Raw genomic sequence first — 22,716 nt, 5'->3', positions numbered from 1 at the left:
CTTAAAAAATACAGTATTTTAAAAAAGAAACTGCATAGATAGGAACTATTCCTGTTGAGGGAAGTGACTATAGGCCATGCAGTCTCTCGCTCCTCAAAATGAGGAAGAGAAAGAGAGAAATGGCAAGAATCAGACACTGCTACCCTGAATGATGAACTTGGCACTCAACATCGTGTAAGTGAACTGATCTGTTCTGTAATGTGTGTGCGCTGCTCTCAGGAAGGGCGTGCGTGCAGTAGTTTCAGGCATGTCATGGCTGGCAGTTGGTTTTCTGATTCACTGCTGTTTAGAAGCTGTATAACCAAGTCTTTTTTTGTCTAGTTAATGATAGCTGTGTTACTGTTAGTATCTTCTGAGATAATGGGGCCAAAATTTCTATACTTCTTTTACGGTAAGGGTGTAGATTACATTAAAACTGAAGCCCCCTTGGAAAACCAGCAATGAATTCTTGTCATTCTTATGCAATGAATTTGACACACCCTGTAATATAAATAATGTTATCCCAGAATCACACTGTCCAAACTAAGTGCTTTTCAGTCGTTTGAGATAAACTTAAAACTCTGGGACCTGGTTTTGGGGTGAGAATTTCCCAGAATCTGGCCTCTGCTTCACATGGGACTTTGGCAATGAGCCAGCCCAGCCCAGGTACATGTGAGCCAGAGAGCCCAAGCAGTCTCTTTTCAAGTAACCGGCTTGCCTAAAATCTTTTTAATTTTTATTCTAAAACATTCTAATTCCTTGCAAATTATTAGTAAGTATTGACTTTAGTTGTAGCTTGTATTTATTTTTAAGAAACAGTCCTTTAAGACTGAGACCTTTAAGAAGCTCCTGTGTACAGTTTCCTTCTTTTCTTTATATATATTGATTTGCTAAAGGATATTATGTTATGCCACAGAAATGTATTCTCAGAATTTTAGTGAACTGGAAATTTGATAGATTACAGGCTTTCAAATTTCAGATTCCACTTGGAATTAATCCCATGGATTTGTCTCTCATATGTTTAACTTTTAATTAATAGAAAAGTAATTCTGAAAATGTGAATGAAATTACAGTGTTTACCCAGTTACAAAGCCTTATACTAAACTACCTGCAAAAAATAGAGAAAGATGATTCTCTGAAGTAAATGCTGTTCAAAGTAAGGCTGTGATTCAAACAACTGTTAAGGTACAAGGTTTAGGTAACTACATAAATGCCAATAGCCAAAAGTTACTGTGAGACTGCTTTCAGTGAGAACCAGTAGCCACTCACTTTAATATATGGACAAGGTGAAGCAGTTTCATGGGTCATTTTTTTTATTTCTAAGAAATAGTTTAAAAACTTCAGCAGTAACTTACACTGAAAAACTATTCAGAAGTTATACAGATACACTCTTCACATGCTTAGAGAAAGTCACCTCTTGGAAGCAGTTCCACAAGCAGATACATTTACTGAGAGATGGCATCATGATTAAATTAAGAAAAAATAAGTATCAGTTCACTCCCAAGACCTTGAATTTTGCCCCTACCTGTCCAAAAGGCAGTAGTATTTGTTTTCTTTCTCAATTAATTTTCAGCCTTGAATTACATCTCTGCATGCTTGTGGAGCATTTTGGTATACATTCAATAATGTAAACCTGTTATAAAGAAGAGCTTTTGCTGTTCAACATTTTATTTCACATATTCTTCGAATTCTCTGCTTTACCAACAAAAGACACGAACTCAAACTAGTATGCTTTTCTTGGAGACATCCATAACAATTTCATTACAGATACCACAGAGGCTCATCTGAATTTACCCTTTGTGTATATGGGAATGGATTTTTAGTTATACAGTGAGAGGTAAGAGGTAAAAGAACTGAAGGTTATCTGAGAGGGGTGGAAAGATATAAAATAGTGTGAGTGAAATCAAGTATTTTCAAACATAACTTTTTTTTTTTTTTTTTTTTTATTCCCAGTTTCAGTGTTGACAAAACTGGCATTATGTTTGTCTCAGACTGGTTTGCTTCCCCTGAGTTTGACAGTCCATTAGTTATCTCAGCAATGTTAGTCCAACCCAACCATTGCAGAAATGGCTTCATTTTCTCTCTGCTTGTTTACTGGCATTCCCACCCTTGAGTCTTCTCACAGCCCTCTCAATGCTTTAATACAAGACAAATATATCACCTGACATGTCAGCAAAGACACATGACCACATCCCCTCTTTCATAAGCAGTCTCATTAGTCCCGTGCGTGTTTGTGGAAATGTTTCAAAACTTCTCTTCCTTTTCTAAAGGATAATGGGATTTATTCACCACTGTATACTCTAACCTTCTGCTGCTATAGCTTGATCTCAGTGGGGTTACTGCTGGTTTACAGCAACAGGCATCAAGTGAGGTTGCTAAGTCATGCAGTTGAAAAATAGCAATGAAACAGGCCTTCCCGCTTCTCTGCCTCTCTTCCCAGCTTCTAGCTGCACAACATCCACATAGTCTGTCTCTCCATGTAATTTCACTGGTGTTCATCTCTGATTTTCACATTTCCTGTCATGTAGGACATATTCTACTTGTCCCTATGCTTCATATTTTTGTATGTCAGTTAAAGTTTACTCTCTTCTTTGTAGCTATTTATGCTTAAATTCACACTCCTACTTGTGTCATTAAAGCTGTAATTACCATCCAACTGTGCAAAGCATTTTGGGGCAGCAAAGTGGAAAATGAAGCTGTAGCACCTAGTACTACTGTCAAATGGTTGTCGTTAAATATCTGGAAATTGGGATGTTTCCTAATGTTATTCATACTCTTCCTGGTGCCTCCTTATTTATTTTATTTAGAAATGAGGCAGGGTTAACATGGTTTTACATCGTGAAATACAGGTGGAATAAATACAAAAATGTAAATTATGGGGGAAAAACCCAACAACTTCAGATCATGCCAGCATTTCAAACCTAAGGTCATGTATTTTAACATCAGTGGCACCCTGAGGGTCAGTATCCTATCTTTCCTCCAATTCCCATTTGTGTAATTATCAGGCATGGAAGGATAAACGCAGTTAAACTTAAGCTAGCTCTTTCCCTAAACTGTGGGCCAATCATCAATAATTTTGATTTTGAGAGCCTTTCTGTTGATTTTAGATTTTGCTACTGCCACAGCTGATTCAAAGAAAAGCAAACCTTTTTCATAATTTTATTTCTGCAAAAAATGTTTTCCCTGACAGTGCATGTTCTTGTCTCCTGTATTGTCTGTAGGTGTCCCTTTGAGGCTTCAAATCCGTGACAAGGGATGAGGCCATACAACATCCTTGCCCATTAATTCAAGCTTAAGTTACTGAAGCATGTCCACAGTAGCTCACATTGGCTCCCCTTACCACAGCTGAAATTTCATAGATGATGAGTCCCTCCTGAGGTATTCAAAACAGGTAGCCTGCAACCTAAGGATGCCTTGGCTCCCTGATTCTGTCTGCTGATCATGGAGGAATTGCAGGAGTTTAGAATTTGTCATTTCCACTTCTGTGTACAACAGAGGTGAAAGAAAAGACCCCAGCTGCCTATTATAATCCAGCTTTAGAAGAGCTACGCTTGTATTACTCGGCTAAGTCTAGGTCATATATAAAGGCTGCCAGTCACCAAACCAGTGGTTAAAAATTGTCAGGGACTGACATAAAAGATACTGACATTCATTTTCTTAATCTGCTCATTGATTCTTTCAAATAATGTCAGGGACAGTATCATTAAATTTTTCCATTCTGTTTGAGAAGAGGGTGTAAAACAAATTCCTCAGCATGTAAAGAGATTACATTAAAGTCAATATTTCCTCTTTGGTGAGGTGGGTCAGTTTTGGAATTGATCCAGTTTGCTTTCATAAGTGTAAGCCTTTAGAGGAATTTTCAGTTTACCCCACCCAGCCAGCTAGCACAGCTTTGTTTAATGTTTTGAACCCTGCCTGGCTCCAGCAGAGAACATCCCATATTTATTGATACAGAGCTCCTCTATGGATATGACCATAAGTTCTCTGTGCTCAGCAATCTCACCCCAGTCATATGCTGAAGGAAGCAGCTGGCTAGCCTTTCCCTCCCACCATATCCTTTGGTATGAAGATGAGATCTTTCTGCAAGGAGTGCATGCAGAAAAGATGCCACAAGCAAACAAGTGTTTTCAACAGGCAGGAAGGAAGGGAGAAAAATAAACAAACCTGAGTCTGCAAGAGCTGAAGGCAGTGACACACTGTCCTTGCTCTCTAATATCTTCCATTTTGAATCCTATCCCAGCTCTGTTACCAGCAAATGCTGTGTGTCTCAGATCCAATGAAAGCGCTTCTGGCTGCTTTAAACAGTAGGGCTGGCGAGTTATGTTTAAAACAAATAGTAGCAAAACAAAGGGGGAGTCATTTAATAAAGTAAAGTTTGCTCAGCAAGAGTTTTCCTGTGAGTAGGCTATACTAGCGTTTGCTAGCTTTGCCAAATTAACCAGTGGTCTACAAGTCATATTGGATTTTTTCCATATTGCAGAAAAAAGCTTTGTGTGGAACAAATATTTCAGTTGTTGTACAGCATCATGCCCTTTTTATGTCCTTTGATGTTTATGTAACCTTAAGTCCAGAGCAAATGAAAAAGATTTTCATTTTTTTTTCCACTTAAAATATCAGCTTATATTAAAAAAAAAACAAAAACAAACAAACAAACAACAACAAAAAAACTAGCCCTTTCCCACAAAGCAACCAACTCAAAAAGTTCTAAACCAAAGATTTTTAAAACCTGTATCTTGTTTTGGCATGTTAAAAAATCAAAACAAAACCACAACAAAAAAATAGCAAAGCAAAAAAAAACCCACATAGGCTTCTATTTAAACTATTTTCCTGTGAGTACACTGGTACCATATTTGAAATTACACACTGTCACTGACATCAACACTTTTGCTTCAAAACCTACACGTGCCCATACATGTTTATATACTGTCCAAAGAGAGGAATATTTACATGTTGTTGTAAGAGAAGAAGGGTAAGAAATGTTTTAAAAAGATAAAACAGAAAAGCTCAGCTGGATTTCCCTCTTTGTCCCATTTTATGAGTACAGAAACTTTCAAATTATACTTTCTAGTTGGTGCAAAACTAGCCAGATCTACTTTGAGTTACCATTGGAATTTAGACAGTTGAAGCCAATTAGAACTCACTAAGAAATTAGCAGGTATGTGGAAAAAAAAGCATACATAGTCTCTACTAAAAGTACCATTTTTATATATGACCTTGGAGTCAAATAAACTTGAGCTTTAAATTCATTGTAAGCAAGCCAAGTAGTGCTGAGGCAATGAAATCCCCCAGAGGACATCACGGCCTATTTCCAAGTTCGAGCTTTAATCACAGAATCACTACTTGTTTGTAGTGATACTTAAGCTCACCCTGATGCTTAAACACCTTCACTTATGTCCTTGTCATAATCAAAGTTTTTGCTGCTTCAGCACCCAATCTCAGTGCCCTCTTATGTAGCCTGGGAATAAGTACGTAACCTACTGAATAGTGAAAGTACAAGTCTGTACAATACAACTAACCACATATGGTTATATAATAAGTACATCAGTAAATTCAAAGCAGAAGAGACAACTGTCAACAGGTCATATTTTGAGATCCAAATTAGGAAATTATGTAATGAGGAAAGAAAATGTCTTCTATATGATTCCCTGATGTTTCACTGCAGCAGCTCTTAGCGTCCTTCTGAGCAAAGCTTCCTGTAGTAAAGCTCTTTTACTCCTAAGGAGTTTGGTAAAATTTCTCTGCTTGGCAAGTAAGCATTGACAGTAGCTGTGCACTGTCAGCCATCGCTACCTCCTCAGGTTTAATTCTGCCACTTGCTATCTCCATGGATCTCTTTAGCAAGCTGAATAATACTTGTTGGCCATTGTCAAATAAGAAATGGCATTTCTGACTTTGGTTCAGCCTCTCAGAATGAATGAAAGGCAAGGACAGAAGCTAAAAAAATGTTTTAAAGAACAGGAAAGAAAATATACATGTAACATATACACCACAAACCCAGCTATGTTGGCATTCAAACTGCCTTAAAATTCTGATTAAATCTTTGGACAAGATGATTTTGAATAAAGGAGAAAGTTGATATTTCAAGCCATTATCTTGGCTTTTTCTTGAGACATCAATATTTCAAAAGTAAGAAAATTAAGTTGGGTTCTTCAACCAAAAAAGTTGAATTTGTCAGAGGCATATAAAACTTCATTTTGGCAACAAACAGTGACATTTTTCTCCCATTTAAATAGCAGAAGATGCGTGTATACCTTCAACTACTAGCTTTCTAAATGAATTTCTCCCAGTTAAAATCTTTTTCAGGATTATTGTTCCTAATGTTCAAAGAATACTCACAAGACTCTTACTTCTGCTTACAGTTAGAGAAAGTATCAGTATGTAAGAACTAAACCCATGTGCAGAATCACTAACTGGGTATAACACAAGTGGAAGCAAAACTTGAATTCTCAAAAAAGGAAAATTAGTTGCTTCTAAACAAACTACCTTAGTGTATGTATGTATATATATATATGTCAACCTTCTATCCCTCACATGCAATGGGGTTGTTACAAGGGAGGACAGGTAGCATATGAAATCTGTCAAATTCTGTCCAATCTCACACATTTTGCTTAGGCCTGCATCTCACAACTGAAGCACGACACAATATCCTGTCTTTCACTTTATTGTCTTCTGTGCCAACGCAGCTAGCTGACCTAAACTAGGGTCTGCTGACCAAATGCATCAGGTCCACAGGGTACTGGAAAGAGATCGTAGCACTGTACTGGAGCTGGAAATGTGCTTCTAGACAGAACTCCATCTTGAGACAAGCCCTCTTAGAAGCCATGATCTGCTTTTGCAGCATTATGCCCCAAGCCCTTCTACATTACTTGGTAGGATATATTCCCTTCCTGCAGCCCAGCGTACAAGCGTGTACTGTGCAGTGTTAACTCAGCAAGTAAGTGCCTTGTGAGAGGAGAGTGGAGAAAAAGAGACAGTTCTCTTCTAAAAGTATAGTAACATACTGTTCTGTCTGAAGCTTGAAAAGTCTGTCTGAATGTGTTGCATCCATTTGTGTTGTCTCAAGCTGTCAGCACTCTTGCAGTGCTGGCTACCCTGCCCTGTTGTACCAGCTTCCCTGCAGCACTGGAAAGTTGTTTCACATGCTTTACAGGGAAGCATGCTTCTCAGCTGCATTGTTTCCCCAGTAATGCCTGATTCAATAGTTTTTGTTCTTGGTTTCCGAAGCTGAGGTATAGAAATTTGTACTTTCTTGAAGTATTGATGTGCAGGCAGTTCTTGTATGAAAAGATATGTTTAAAAATAGGGAGAAGTAACCTAATTGCAAGATACAATGTACAACTATAGGGAAAATATTCTAGGTACAAACAAGCCTTTCAATGTATCAAGAGAAAGCCATCAGCAGACTAACTGGAAAGGTTATAGCCGAACTCAAAATACCAATGAGACTCTCATTTCTTAACAGGAAAGGGTAGTCTATCTCATTGTGCTGGCAGGCCTACGAATGATCCCCTCTGGCTTTAAAATACACAGATACATGTTAGAGTGTGTAACAGCTGGAGAGGAGAATGACTCCTCCTACGTGGAAAAGCCACTAATACAGAGATTTTTTTATTGGCATACCTTATTTGGGTGAATCTCTGGAAAGTTGTTATGTAGCATCAATACCTCCACAATAAGTCAAAGTCGCCTTCAGAAAAGCTTCCTTACCCACCTACCTAAATTTTCTAATTTTTCTAAATACAGTAAAACTGGTATGAAATCTATTGAGACTGAAATTTTAAATGACCTTTCTGTATTAAACGTCTTAATTTCAATTCATCCATTGTAGTGCTCTTGCTAGAGTTCTTGATTTTTTTAATGAGATTTTTACATTACTCATTAGCTTTTCTGAATGAACTTCAAACCCTATATACTCTATTTTGTTACCATGTACAATTCACTCAGAAAAAACTCTGAAGGAAGAAGATGCAAAACTTTGCATTTTTTATATTCTTTGTACTTAGTGGATTTCTTTCTAGACCAAACAACAATCACGCCTAGTGATCAACAGTGGTAATTGTGGTAGGTGTCTAATGACAAATGTCAGAATCAGATCTGTATTTTATTTGCTGTATGAAAATTCTGAGAGATAAAATACCTGCTTTGAGGCAAAACTCATTCAAATCAATGAACAAATGATCTGCTGCAAGTTTGGTATAGAACCTCACAATCACTTTAACAGTCCCTAAAACTTGACCTGAGCAGAGGTGGTCAAATTTTTGGACTAGAATTGTTTGTATTCTAGTGATTGATTCAGTAAGATATTTGGGGGGAAAAAAAAAAAAAAAAAGAGGGAGTGTAGGTGTTATTTTTTCCCCTCAAATATTAAGGAGAGAAAAAGGTGTTGAAGGAGATTTGAAATTAGAAAGTCTGTCACTGGGACACGAAAATGATGGCAGAAAAGCAAGGAGTAATTGGAAAAATTCAGTAAAGTTTCAGCATCATATACCAGAAGATTGGTGTAGCAAAACACACAAAGCTGATGTAGTCTTAGGTCCAGGACTGCTTGATAGGTCTAACATGTCCTTTTCTTTATCAGTTTGTTACATTATCTGCATTATAATGAATATTCATCATATCTAGAAAATTTAACTCTGGTTTTCTTTTGCACTGTGACTTCAGTCTGATGTTTACACGGTTTCTGGAGTCTTACAGACACTTTCTTTTGGTTTCTAAACAGACACTATTAATCCTTTACCTTTTTAGTATTTTAAACCAGTTTTGTTCTCTAGGGATATGCCACCAAGCAAAAATTGACATAATGACTTTGGGAGACTATCAGGGTGGATAACCATGGAGTAAGGCTTGGGTTGAGATAGGACTATGGATAGGATTGGATTTTGGCTCTGCCAGGCCAGATTTAGGGTAAGTGCTAGTGTGATTCATCTGGTTTAACAAAGGGACAAGTTTAGAAAGGATTAAGTGAATTAGTTCAGTAATATAAGAGTTTGAAAGAAAATTGCATGCCTCATTAACAGATAGGGGGGAGATTGGTTTGCTTGTAGATTGAAGCCAGCTATGGAAACATCAGTTATTATTGGAGGAAAATGTGGTGAAAATTGTGTGCAAATTTCTCAGAAAGAAAAATGAAACAGCCTAAAACTTATTTGAAATGTTCCTACAACTGTATTTCAGCCTTTGAACATACTTCCTATAAATAACCATTACAAAATAAATTGGCAGTTTAAAGTAGTATTTGATGTGAAGGCCTGCTACATATTGTAGGTCTTGCGTTATAAACCAAGATGTCTACTGATTCTCAGTGTTGTTCTACTTAAGGGGTTTAATTTACATGAGGCGTTGCTTTTTTCGGCTTTTTTTTTTTGGTCGATAGCTGTTGTTTAGGAATCATCTGTATCGTGATGAGGGGCGCCACCTCAAAGCAGGGGGATGTTTAGCGTTTAGATAAATAGGTTTTGCTTTTACTTCATGAGTAAGCCTGACGGGAATTTCTGGAGTTAAATAAATGGGGGGTGGTGGTGGTAATACGCATCTCGTTCTCGGTAGGAATGCCAAACTCTACCCACGCAGCACCCCTTCGCCCCCGAGCCGCCCCCCCCTCCCCAGCCCGGCGGGGCCCGGGCAGCTCCGCGGCTGCAGAGGCGGCAGCCGAGGCCCGGCCCCGGCTCGAGAGGCCCAGGCCTTCCTCCGCCCCGGCGGCCACCGGCGGCGGCGGCGGCTCCGCTTCCCCCGCAAGGCCCTGGGCCTGGGGTTCCCCCGGGTGCCGCCCGGGGCCGCGCCGAGCTCCCCGCCCCGGCCGCCCGCCCGCTCCCAGCGCTGGAGTGATGAGCGCAAGCCGCCGCGGGGGGGGCGCTACGCCATTTTCGTAGCCCGCGGTGGAGGGGGGAAGGGGAGGAAGCGGCTCCGCATTGGGCGAAGCGGGCTGCGGGGACGCGCGTGTAGCCAGATCCGCAGGGTGCGTAAGGCCTGAGTGTGGAGAGGGCGACGGGGCTTGGCGTAGCCGCGGTTGGTGAATAGCGTAGCGGCGGCGGCGGCAGGAGCTGCAGGAGGAGGAGGAGGAGGCGCCGCGGCGGTTTGGTACCGAGCGGAGAGGGAGATGCACACGGCACTCGAGTGAGGTAGCTATAAAACCCCATTTGTTTACATTCCCTCCCCCACAACCGGCCGGCGCTGCGGTGAGGGTGGCGGCCGGCCCCGGGCTGGCGGCGGCGGCGGCGGGGGGGGGCGGCGGCGGCGAGGGGCGGCAGGGGCTGCGGACGGAGAAGGAGCCGGCAGTAACGGACACCACCTTCCCCGGGATGCGGAGCGGCACGCGGGGGGGGACGCGGTGGCGCGGCAGCCTCATCACGTGGCGGGCGGCGAGACCCGCGGGTGGGCGAGGAAGGCCGGCAGAGCGGCGTGTGTATGTGTGTGTGGGGGGGGTGGTGGTGGTGCCGTGGGGGGGTTGGGTGCCGTGCCCGGCTTCCTCCCCCTCGCCCCGAGGCAGCGGAGCACAAGGCGCCGCCGCGGCCCTGGCGCATCCCCCCCCCCTTCCCCCTCACCCCCCCTTTCTTCCTCCTGCTCTTGAGTCGACCATGCGGCAGGTAAATCCTCCCCGCCCCCCTCTCCTTTAACGAGGGGACTGGGACGTGGCGGCGGCCGCGGGGCTGTAACTACCCTCGCCGTTTTGGGCGGAGAGAGAAAAGGCGGGGGGGGGGGGGGGGGTGCGTGTGTCTGTGTGTGTGTGTCTGTGTGTGTGTGTGTGCAGGATGTGGCGGTTGGGTGGGGGGCGGCCCGGGGAGGCCGCGGTCGCCCTGCGGGCCCCGCTGCAGGCAGCGCTCCTCCGCGTCCGTGCCGCCGTTTCCCCCCTCGCACCCTTCCTGTGGGGAGGAGCGCCCCGGGGGAGGCAGAGGGTGCTGCCCCTAACCGTTTCGCACCGAGGGGTGCTGCAAAGACCCGCGTCCCGGGGGGTGGGGGGGTGCGGGAGAGGGTGAGCTCGGGTGGCGTGTCAGCGAAGGACGCCCGTGGTGTTTTACCATGTTTATTCGGGGGCGATACGGTGATCGCGGATGATGGACAAGCTGCCGCGATTAAATCTTGCTTGGCTTGAAGTTCCTAGTTAGCGTTAACTGCAGAAATTGCACTTGCGCTGTAACCTGCACATAACCTTAAACAAAGGTAAGAGAGGTTCAGGAGATCTTGTCACTGGCTGTAGTATCCAGTACACAGAAATCATGAGTGAAAGGAATTGATTTACTGTTCTCGACTATTTATGCTGCTTGTGCTGCATCCTTTGGAAACATATACGTAATGCTGAAACTTTGGAATAAAATTATTCTTTAAAATCTTTAGCTATCTTCGTCTTTTTTGGGAGGCTTCTGTAGAACTGTTTTTACCTGCTAGCTCTTAAACTCCTGTGTCTGAGCAAGAGTTTCCTGAGTGAGAAATAATTATGGTTTCTAGCACTTAAACACTGTATGTCTTTAAGTAACCATCATTTATTTTATTAAGATAGGATGCCGTACCATAGCACTAAGGGAACCTGTCAGACGTGAAGCCTGGTGCAGCATTGAGAAACACACAATGAAAGGCCTAGTTTTCAGAAATGTGGAAGCAATTGCCATCTAGTTAACAAAATGAATTCCCGGGTTGTTGCAGATGTTATGTTCTAGTGTCCCTTTGGGTAGTTGTAACCGATACAATGACATAAAAATAGAAATCTATTTCTATACAAAACAGATATCCTGTTAGGTTTTAAAAGTCTTATTTTAACAGAGAATGCACTTGGATTTTCCTTCACTTAAAAATGCGCTTTTAATTAGATGCGGAGGGGAATAGATATTCTGTGTGGACTGGTGAGACACACTACTTCAAAGCAAGAATTAAACTTACTAGTGGTTACTTATTAGGCAAATACTTTGGTATGATAATGTAAGAAAATAACGTGAAAAAGTTCTGTGGTTCCCAAGAACATTGAGACTGGCATGATAATAGACTTTTCTAACTAGATTTTTGTTCTAAAATAACTGTCAGAATTGGTGGTATTGTCCTGTAGTGCTTCTTTTTAAACTACTTTCAACACTTGTATGCTTTTGAGGAAAAAAGTATGCAGCCAAGCAATCTATTTCTAAAAGGGAATAGGGCCTGTATATAGACTGAGTTAATTGTGTATGTTTTATGAGAGTAAAGGTGGCAGTTCTACATGGGGGTGTGTACACAGAGGGTGGATGTAGCAGGATTGTGCACAAACGTCCGTGGAATAGGCAACATGAAAGGAGATTCTGCCTATGTAAAAAAAAAAATCTCCAAAACAATTAGGTTTGTTTTAATTAATATTCCTTGCTTTCATGTAAGTCTTTGTGCTTTCCAGGTTGGTTGGCTTAAATAAAAACCAGGTACTAAGTTTGGAGTATGTATCCAGTCAGTCATAAAATGCAATTACTGGAAAATTGTGGTTTAAAATGGCACTAATATACATACAGGTTTAGCTGTCTTGATGTTTGTTTCTCCCATTAAAAAAAAAAAAACAAACACAACCAACAAAAAAAAAAAAACAAAAAAAAAAACAAAAACAAAAAACCAAAACACAAATCTAGAGAAGTTGGATCATCAGGGTAATTCAGGCATGTTCCAGAAAGTTCACATGAAAAAGCTGACCTTCCTCTACTACAGTGCTTTGAAATACTCCTTTTTAATTAGTGATCTCAAACTAACATTCATGTAACATTGTAACAATATCTACCTTCTAGAGTTCTATCCTGAAGTCATTGGGAGAGTATTGAGAGCATGTGGTACTTTAGCCTTACACATCAATAAACCATTCATTTTGAATATTCAGTAGGAACCTTCATAAGAGAACATACTTTTTGTGAAGTTTGACTTACACAAATAAGATAAATGTATACACATGGAAAAATTAATATATTCAGCCTGGTATTGATTTCCTTTGTGGTCTTCACTAAGTAATTCAAGCAACTGTAATTTTGATACTTCTGTTCATAACACATTTTCTGCGAAGCTGTGGCTGATTCAAGTAGGAAGAAACTTTTAAGTGGTGCCCAGATTCCATGGACTTGGGTGTATTCCTTCCCAAAGGATGTATGTTTGGACTTGTTTGCTTTGACTGTCCAGTTTTAATGTTGTTTGATCATGATTGTGCCTATTGTAATGACTTATTCCTGTCTCTGCCACAGTTTTTACTGAAGTGGAAGTTTATTTTGAACATATGATAGGCACTTGATAAATCAGTCTGGATTTGGAAACAGTTCTGTGTTTGCATCAGATGGAATTACTGAATTAAAATTATACAAGCTACTTAAAAGCTAAGCTTCATGAAAGTCTTCCTGTAAGTTAAGATTCGATGCTTCACTGTGATAAAAGTTAGTGGAAACATTGTGGCATCTTTACAATCTATTCTACAAAATCAGGGATGGACAGGCATTACTGCATGTGTCAACAATGAAAATGATATCAGAACAAGAAAAACCTCATTCCATTTTCTTCACAGTTTGACTGTCAACTCTCAGAACGTTTGCTATTTTATAGCATGTTTTCAGAATTGTCAGATGAATGTATCCTGACTTTCTTTCTTAACACGTTTTAAAATGTCAGTAGAAGTTTCAAAGAAGGAAAGCTTAATCGCAGTTCTTCTGTTCCTTGCGTAGGTATGCTTTTCACAGAATTGAGCTTTAGGTGCAAAGAGAGTTCCGTGAGTACTAAGAATTAATGCCTTTGGGGGGGCATTTTCTATTCTTCTAATGTGAAGAAAATCGGTACAACTTCCTGTTTTTCTGTGGGAGTCCAACTTAATTTAGAGAACAATTATTTAAAAATTTTATCATATGAAAAGTATTCATCTTTGGGGGTGGGCTAGTGATGTTATCTTAAATGAGAACTAGTAATTTTAGCTTGCTGATAAAGTCCTGAAGTAACACCTGATGCAGAAAGAATTTAGATTGGTTTCAGGTCATTCTTAAATTGCAACTGAGATACTATTTGAAATACACCTGAAAGGAAATGTGTACCAATTAGGCAAAGCTAATAAAAACAAATGGGTTTTTTAACTTTCAAAAACTGATTGAAATGCTGGAAACCATGTCCTGCCTACATCGTAATCTAAAGGAAAGAAGGGTATATGCTGCATCAGTCCATCTATTTATAATATTTTATGTGCTGTTGCATCAGTGTAATTTCTCCATATTTTTTTTTGTTTAATATTGCATAAGTGTAATTTCTCCATTTTTTTTTTCTTATTTAATAGAAATGTGAGGAGTAAAGAAGTTAAAAAAGAAGTTACCTGTGTTTTGTTACCTCTTGTGATAATCCAAACCCCATAGAGGTTTTAATACCCAAAATAGCTGGAAGCCAGCATGAAAGACTGGGAAGATGATGGTTTCCTGATGTCAGTCTCAAAAACTTGGGAGAAGGAGGAATGTTGAAATTCTATGTAGGATGTTGTACCCATGCTGGAGGACACGGTTCATTACACTGGAAATGTTCTCATCTTCTAGGTGTTGCACTGTGCTGCCTCATCTTCTCTTTTTTCATTTTCTGACTTCTTTGTCTGTTGCTCTAGAGTAGAAATGTCTCAGCTGTTGTCTTCTCTCTCTCAGCTTTTGATGACCTAGGAGCTTTATTCTCATCTGGCTATCATGTTTTCTATAGCTTGCTGCTTTCCAAAGCAGTAGGATGAGAGTGAAGAAAATCTGCTGGTTTTACTAATGCAAAATTAGACTGCTACTGAAACGGATGGACCTATTACAGCATTTATACTGCATTGTCTATTGGAGAGCCTGAATCTAGGTATATTTGTCTGTTCCTGGTGCTCTTTCAACAACATCAACAGAGTAAGAAATATTCCTGAACAGATCCTGAGCATCGGCAAAATGAACTGAGCAAGCTGTGGATCAGTTTGTGTTTATTAGAAATTTTTGGCAGTGAAAATTAATAAAGTTAATCTCCAGGTTCGTTTTTTGGCAGCTTCATTTTTGTTTTGTGTTTTTTGTTTTGCATGTTTTGTTGTTTTGGTTTGTTTGTTTGTTTGTTTTTTTTAAGCAGTCCTAAGAGATATCTTGTTTTCACTTCTGAGGAATATATCTGTAGTCTTATGATGAAGTTTGCTATAGAAACCTACGCCTCTTTTTCTTGTGTGTTGACAGTCACATATGTACAAAATGTGGAATATTAACTAGGAAGGAGTTTGAGGTCTATAGCTTCTGAACTGTTAAGTGGTACAGAAAATTGTATTCTGTAAGCATTCCATTTGGTGCTTAAGTGCCAAAGAGACTTACCTTTGAAGTCATTGATGCTAGGTAGCTAAACCAATCTAGAATTGAGATAAAGTCTGCATCATACTGGAAGTTAATGACTATGATCACGTCTGAATCTTATTAATCAAATGAAGTCCTCTAAAAGTATTTCTGAGGTTAGTCTTTTTGTGAGATAAAATGCATATGTGGGGTAAAAAGTTCTTCACATTAAGAATGTACAAAAAGTTTTATGCAAGATTGCAGGTTTTGCATAAAACTATAAATATACTCAGCAGACACTTTGTGGAGTGTTTCTGCATGTAGGTTATAAACACTTCAGAAATAGTTTACAATCACAGCTCCTAGTAAAGACCACTATAATAAAATATGAATTACAGATACGTGCTGTCATCCAGTTTATATATAGAGATAGATATTTCAAGATTACCAGAGCTGTACCGCATTCATAAACTGATCTTTTTGCATTTTTATTACAGCTGCATTTTTTATTTCTAAAGTGTGATGATTATTAATGGGCAAAAATAATACCTTGAATTCTGAAGGATAACTAAATGATAATTGATTTACACCTGCTGATTGAATATCTTTAAATAGTTCCTTGTTTAACCCAGCAAATTGCTGATGATAGTGTGTAGCCATACTTAGTTTAGAGTATCAAAGCAAAACTGGAAAAAATATATGTAATCTCCAAGGTAGTCTCCTTAAATAGGCATTTTGCAACTGATTCCTGATGTGGATTTTTTTTTTTTGAGTAATATTTATATCCTTGTTAATATTGATTTGCATTTTAAGTAAGACTGAGTAGCACTGTATCCTAGGATGACTGGTTCAAAGGTTGTTCGTGATAGTAACCATATGTCATTTGGTCAACTGAAAGGTGAGTTTAACTCACCTTGCAAAATAACTAACAATGCCGCAACTGAGTGTTTCTTATAAGGGCAAATAGTGAGCAGGTATGCATCTAAGTCTGACTAAGTCTTATTTTACCACTGTAGATATTACTTCATTCCTATCATGTACAGAGCAGTCCAGAAGAGCTTCTTTACTGTCAAGTGGAATATCATACTCTGTGTTTTAACTGATGATTCTATTGCTTCTCAAGGCTCTACGTAGTTTCTGTGATCCATTCCTGTAAAGAAGGACCTCTTTTCATCAGGGCTCTACAACCTTGATAAGTACTCTCACTCCATGAAATGCAAACCATATCATTTAGGCCACATTTATTGGCTAGTTCTGTTTGCAGAACATAGAAGCATTTTATTTATTGCTGATCTGAATGTCTATCGAAGACAATATCTCAGCGTAAAAGTACAATTCTAAATTGTACTAGTTTACATTAAAACTTAAGAAATGTGCTACTTGACTGCAGTCCAAATAATGTGGTAGCCTTGTACTGCTACATTTTTATGCTAAAAATAAAGTATTCCCATTTATTTGATGTCTGATATGAGATGTAAACAGGATAGACTTACCGTCATTCCTGTTCTGAACAGCACATTGAGACAATCATCTAGCAGAGGCATTGTATTATATTAACAGTGCTTGAATTGTCCGGTCTTGTACAGTCTCAAGTTTTGTACCATATATTCAGTAAATATACAGTAGTTGCAGCAGGATGTATATATAAAATTTCGGTTTTTATTGTAATATGCTCATAGCTAATTTCTTAATGCTTGTAATATATTCTAGACTTTTATTTTGTTTGCATGTTATTGAAGAAAAACAGCCTAAATCTATTCCCATGCTAAAACTTGCCTTTTTACACAGTTACTGTCTTTGTACTACAAGTAAGAGATTGAGTTTTGTAAGGTGTGTACTCTGAATTTATGCCTCTGCGTCTTGCTGAGTAAGGTACAGGGTCCCAGTAGAAGTTAACTTCTAGGGGCCCCGGGCAATATTCTCATGCTGGCTTTTGCTAAATATGTATGTTCAATAGTAGGGAGAGGAGTGTGGAGGTTTTATGCTGATTCTTAAAGAATGGATTAAGATGAGATGCTTTAATAAGAATGCAGAAACTATAGCAAATTATTAGTACTTCTGTTTTCTTTGTATCAAACTTTGTGGTTAAATTAGTTGCAGTAAACAGTTATGCTAGGTGATGTAAAAATACTTCCACTGTCTTTGAAGACCATACTTTGTCTTGTATTTCCCGTAGAAACTACTGTTTTGTCAGTGGCTGCATTTGTCTAATGAAAGAGTGTATTATTATGGTACTTTTTGGCCTTTAATGCATAGGAATACTTCTCATAGTTTAATTGCCATATAGTTTAAGCCAGGAACCCCTTAAAAACGTATGGTATAATATTTTACTGTGTTTTTTTGTTAATTGGACTGTAGACAAATTAAAATGGTGTTTTGGAATTAGGCAATGTACAGCTGCTGAGTTTTTAAAATAGTAATAAAATTGAAAAAAGCAAATTGTCACTTTTGTAGGGAAAATTCTCAGAGTTTTTTCTCTCTTGCCTTAATTGTTAACAATGAATTCAGAATGTGGACATGAAAGTTAAAAGATTACTTACATTTTATAAACAAAATATTTGCAGAGGGAAACATTGAGAGGAGTACATTGTTCTTCAAATAGAAGGAATGTATTTAACTATGAAAAAATACATTTTTGAAATGAATTTTTCCCCATATCTTATCAAATATGTCATTCAGTAGTTCCAAGCAGTGATTGAGTAATAGTGAAATACTGAAATGATACTTTATGTGCTCTGCTGTTTTCTATTCTGTACATGCAGTTATGGTTTGCTTTGGTTCTACCTTCCTTGACAATAAGCAAAGCGAGATCTACCTCACAGTCCTATTACTAGTAATATACTTTTTAAACATTGCATTTACATTATAAAAGGTAAAGCTGAATACTAGAAGGTACATGTAATTTAATCAGAAATTTCTAAATAATGCCCTTAGCTTATCAGACAGGAAAATACTTTTTAGTATTTTTGCTTATTTGTTGCTTTCAGGATACAGTTATGTTGGCCAAAGATAAGACACATGGTTAGCCTTGCCAAATTTATAAAAAAAGGTATTTCAACCTTTATTATTCTGGCATCAGCTTGTGAGATTTCCCCCAATATTGAAAACTTCTCTGACTGGGGACTGTGGTATAGCATTAGCTAGATACGGATGCCAAATATAGGTTTGAGTGCCAAATAGCCAACCTATTTATGGAATTATTTCAGCTGCTTAACCTGGCGATGAGGTGGCCTGCGAGACGACAGCATGTTATTCTAGTGACTAGTTGTCATAAAAACTTAAATGGCTATGAAGAGGATCAGTGGATTAACAAGAAGCTGCTGTGCATCTAGAAATAAAACTAAAGCCTCACACTCTTACGGCACACAAATGTTTATGTATCTTCAGCTTTGGCTACCTGGAATCAAAAGCTTGTCTGTTATCAGGATTAAACTTTCATACTGTTTATGTTTAATGATATCTTAAACTGATCTATTTTAGATACTAAAAGTAAGTTTGGAGGTGTAGATGGACTGTAACTGTCTTGATTCTTAACCAGTTCTTCCACTAGATTTTAAGTTTGATGAATTTGTATCAGTTTGATAGATTTCTGTCAGTTTACCCTGGTGGTTTAAGTCCACTTCTGCCACAAGTTTTGTTTTGTAGTCTGTTAATTAGTTAAACATGTAATTTGAAGTACAGTAGTTTAGTTGGCTGGATTTTGTAGAAAATATTGCGACCCTGATCACATAATGTATTTACTTTGGATAGCTTTAATATGATCACAGCCAAGTATTTTGTAATATGACTATGACGTGCTCAGCAGACTCTGGAAGAGGGTGATGTCCTATAAATTGCAGTAGCAAAAGGAGAGGGAAGGAGAGACCTTATTTCTAACAGAAAATGTTGACTCCACTCTCCATGGAATAATAAAGTGTTTGTTGCAGAAACTCGTGCTTATGTTCTGTGAATCTGAAATATTTTTGAAGCTGAACCTGTGAAATAACAGTCACAACTGACTATTGACCCTTTGATTTTAGAGGTAGAGCCCAGTTTTCCTTTGGTTTCAGCTGTCAGTGGCAAAGAGCATAAAATATCTTTCTTTGAGAAATTTGATAACCCATAAGTTCAGTGGTAGGCTGCCAACCCAATTCTAGTCATCAAAAAGAGACAAACTACAAATATTTTACGTCACCCTTTGCAGCATGTGCCTCTTGATTAGTCGGATGGTCTTGTTCGTCCAAAATACTGGATTTGTTTCAAGATTTATTGTTCACTTGCTGATTTGTTGATCACTTGTGTTAAAGGTTAGAGAAGTCAAGTAGCTCTTTTCTTTAAACAAAAAAAAACCCAAACAAACAAACAAACAAAACAAAAACAAAAAACCACCCACAAGTGTTTCTTGTACCATAGTATGACAGTAGAAACAATTTTAAAGTTTAATACTGGAAAAATCACAAGAAGTTGGTTCACTTTCTTATTAACTAAAATTGACAGATTTTATGTAATTGAGAGGAAGTATCAAAGTAGTGGATTCCTGATAAATGTTCTTTCTTTACAGAAATGGGTTATAGAAATTACACAGAGCCTTGAGGAGTATTAGAATCACATAAAATGAAGTAAGCCCCCATACCAGGGGAAGACAATAATCAATGAAGATGAAAGATGTCAATGATTCAGGAGCATCATAGGAAACATTAATGGTCTAGTGACCCCACTGAGAAGGGTGGTTACTACAACAATATTGAACCAAATCAGCAGTAATCCAGAAAATCCTTATAATTAAAATTATAGTGAAAGGAAGACGACATGGTGACACTAAGGAGAATGATAGGGGAGCATCCATATTTTAGGAGAGTTACTAGAAGAAGAAGGTACCAAATTATAGTTACCCTAAAAGCCAGGAACTGATAATAGATCAAATTATAATGCTACACAACATAGTCTAGGTTAGATATATCTAATTGTTTGAAAAACTGGTAACACAATCTCACTTTCTGTAATATCTGTCCTTGCTTGTCTGTGTTGCTATTAGAATGTACCTGCACTTGCAAGGTGATGGACACAGGGATGTACATACACATAATGGTATTTTTAAGATTTCAGTTTAGCTCATCGGTATTTTTAATTTGATGGACCAAGAAGACATCTCTGCTTGCATTTTAGATTAAGACTTTAAGGCTTGTGCTTCCTTTCCCCTTTTCTGTCTCTAAAATCTTACAGTAAGATTAATATTAAGTATATAAATACTACATTTTCATTAGTTTGCCTTATAGTTCTGTCCCTTCAAAGTTGCTCTAATATCTTATTAAGAAAGGTTAGTAGTTCATGGTGAGTGATTTTTGAAGCCACTCAGTATTTGTATCCATTTGAGTGGTTGCCTCGATAATTATACAGACCTGTCGTGGGTAGCCATGTAGATCTTTAACAATAATCTTGGCTAAAATAAATGAGAACTAGGCAATGTCATGACTTCTGTTGAAGTCTTACTTGGAATGTGGTGGAAATTACACATTTTGGTTCAGCTAGGCATTTTCTTGGTGGATCTGCCTGTTGAAATACATACGACTGTTTTATGTCATCTGCCAGACTGGTTAAGTGTTATCTCTGAATCTGCCGAGATGTCTTTGTGAACACTTGTCTCCCACAATTATTGCACAAAGACAGCTTTGGGAGTCCGCTAAGTCAAGATGTGAGTGGTTCCAATAGCTGCCTGTTGTCTCCCAAATTTACCTTACACCTATAGGAAAAGGCAGATGTGTTCTTTTTCTCTTGATTCGTACTCTGACAGAATGAATTTGCTAAGAAGAATTGGCGTGACATGTTGACAGAGGGCCTTATAAAAGTCTGTGAAGGTGGTTCATTAATTAAATCTATTTTAAAATACAGATTTGAATCAGTGGTATATGTTGTCAAGTAAAAAATTTACAACCTCTAAATTCTAGAAATGGACTTTAATAGTAATAATCCACCAGACACTAATTTAACATAGCACATATACAAGAAATATGCCTTAGTCCCATTTTTCAATGGCCTTCTGTACTTGATAGCTTTTGTAATTTTTTTTCTTCTTTTAAGTGAGAGAAATCATCAGCTTAATGGTAGGCATGCATAATTCCTTTTTGGATTGTAGCTGTGGTAGAGAGTTTTTTATTGTAATAGTGTAGGAATTAAACACATATCAAAGAGATGCCTTTAATGCCTTTTAACATACTGCAAGTATTTTAATGTTGTGCAAGGATGAAATAGGTACAGTGATTTATGTTATAGGAAGAGTAAAAATACTGCAACCGTTTTTAACACTGTATTGCAAACATTATTCTATTCTGTGTTGAAGGGAAAGTTGGAGAAATTAGTCTCAAATGGCTTTCAGTAGGAATTTGGTCCACTGCTGTTTTTCCAATGTTATTTGAGTACATTTTGAGGTGGCCAGTTGTTTTATTTGTGCTATAGCCAAAATTCTCTGTTAGGTTGCAGATCAACCAAATGTGTAAACTGGTGTTGCCACCAAAAGCAAGGCAGATCATTTTTGTGTGGACTGTCGTGTTTGTGCAGCTGTACAATGAACCAGATAGGAAAAGTAATCTGCCTTGAAAATGATCTTTTTTTCTTTTTCTAGGCTATTTTTAAGCAGAATCTAGTTGTACAGCTGCACAGTGAACAGATCAGCAAACAAATGTGCTGGTATACAAAAATGGTTTTGTGGGAATGGGAGTGAATGAAGGAAGCGTTGGGGGAGGGCAGGACTGCTACTCCAAGTACAACACCATCTTAAAATATTTGTTGAACTTCAGCCTTGGTTCTAACAAGAACATTTGCTTACTTTCAGTAGAAAAAAAAATATTAAAATGCAGGTGTAACTGGTTCATCTTTTCAAGTATTTCATGCTTACAAGCACTAATATCTTAATAAGACTTAATTGAACAGTAGAATATTGGCACAAAATCAAACCAGCTCCATTATCTATTTTGTGCATAAATAGATGTTTTATGGACTACATGCAGTTTATATATGAAAGACTGAAAAGTAATTCTTGGTAAGCAGAACTAATACCTAAGAATTTCCAACTGTTTTTATGTTTTTATATTATTTTGAGCTCTGAGAAGGATCCTGTACTCGGCAATTTCTTGCAAATAACTTCTTTTGAAGAAGACTGTATAGGGTTTTTTCAATTCAAAATAAAATAAATGCCCCTTTCTGAATAACTGAGCTAGTAGATTGCTACCGTATTAGTTTAAGATATTTTTCTAGTATGCATGGGTTTTGGAATTTCAAATACTTCACGTTTCAGATTTTTAAAAAAAATTCATGATGTGTTCAGTTATGCATAAATGCTTTCTGTACTATTTAAATCTTATCTGGTATTAACTTAGCAAATATGACTTGGATCAATTAGTTAATGGTCTGTTCTTACAAAGTGCCCCTCCTACTGGGCTGTAGATTTTCAAATGAATGAGTTTTACTTAAATCCACAAACCTGTTTCACTGAAATTGAAGAGGGAAGAAAGTACAGGAGATGGGTGAGAACTGA

The 22,716-nt window shown here is 38.3% G+C and overlaps 1 protein-coding gene across 5 annotated transcripts in view; it reads left to right on the top strand.

Moving 5' to 3' along the window:
* Positions 1 to 22,716, top strand: part of SLC39A10 (solute carrier family 39 member 10) — a 96,633-nt gene that overhangs the window by 42,504 nt on the left and 31,413 nt on the right. For 3 of the 5 annotated variants that reach the window (XM_042783912.1, XM_042783910.1, XM_042783909.1), the window contains exon 1: positions 9,938 to 10,097. The exons of 1 other annotated variant lie outside the window; for it this stretch is intronic. The gene's annotated coding sequence lies outside the window, so the exon portion shown is untranslated. Of the gene's footprint in view, positions 1 to 9,937; positions 10,098 to 14,218; positions 14,469 to 22,716 lie in introns of those variants that run through there. One more of the 5 variants, XM_042783911.1, reaches the window with a different exon arrangement.

Source organism: Tyto alba, unplaced genomic scaffold (assembly GCF_018691265.1).
Source record: "Tyto alba isolate M040663 unplaced genomic scaffold, T.alba_DEE_v4.0 Super-Scaffold_7, whole genome shotgun sequence".
Taxonomy (NCBI): domain Eukaryota; kingdom Metazoa; phylum Chordata; class Aves; order Strigiformes; family Tytonidae; genus Tyto; species Tyto alba.
Note: the sequence above shows the minus strand (reverse complement) of the source record. Positions and strands in the feature narration are given on the sequence as shown.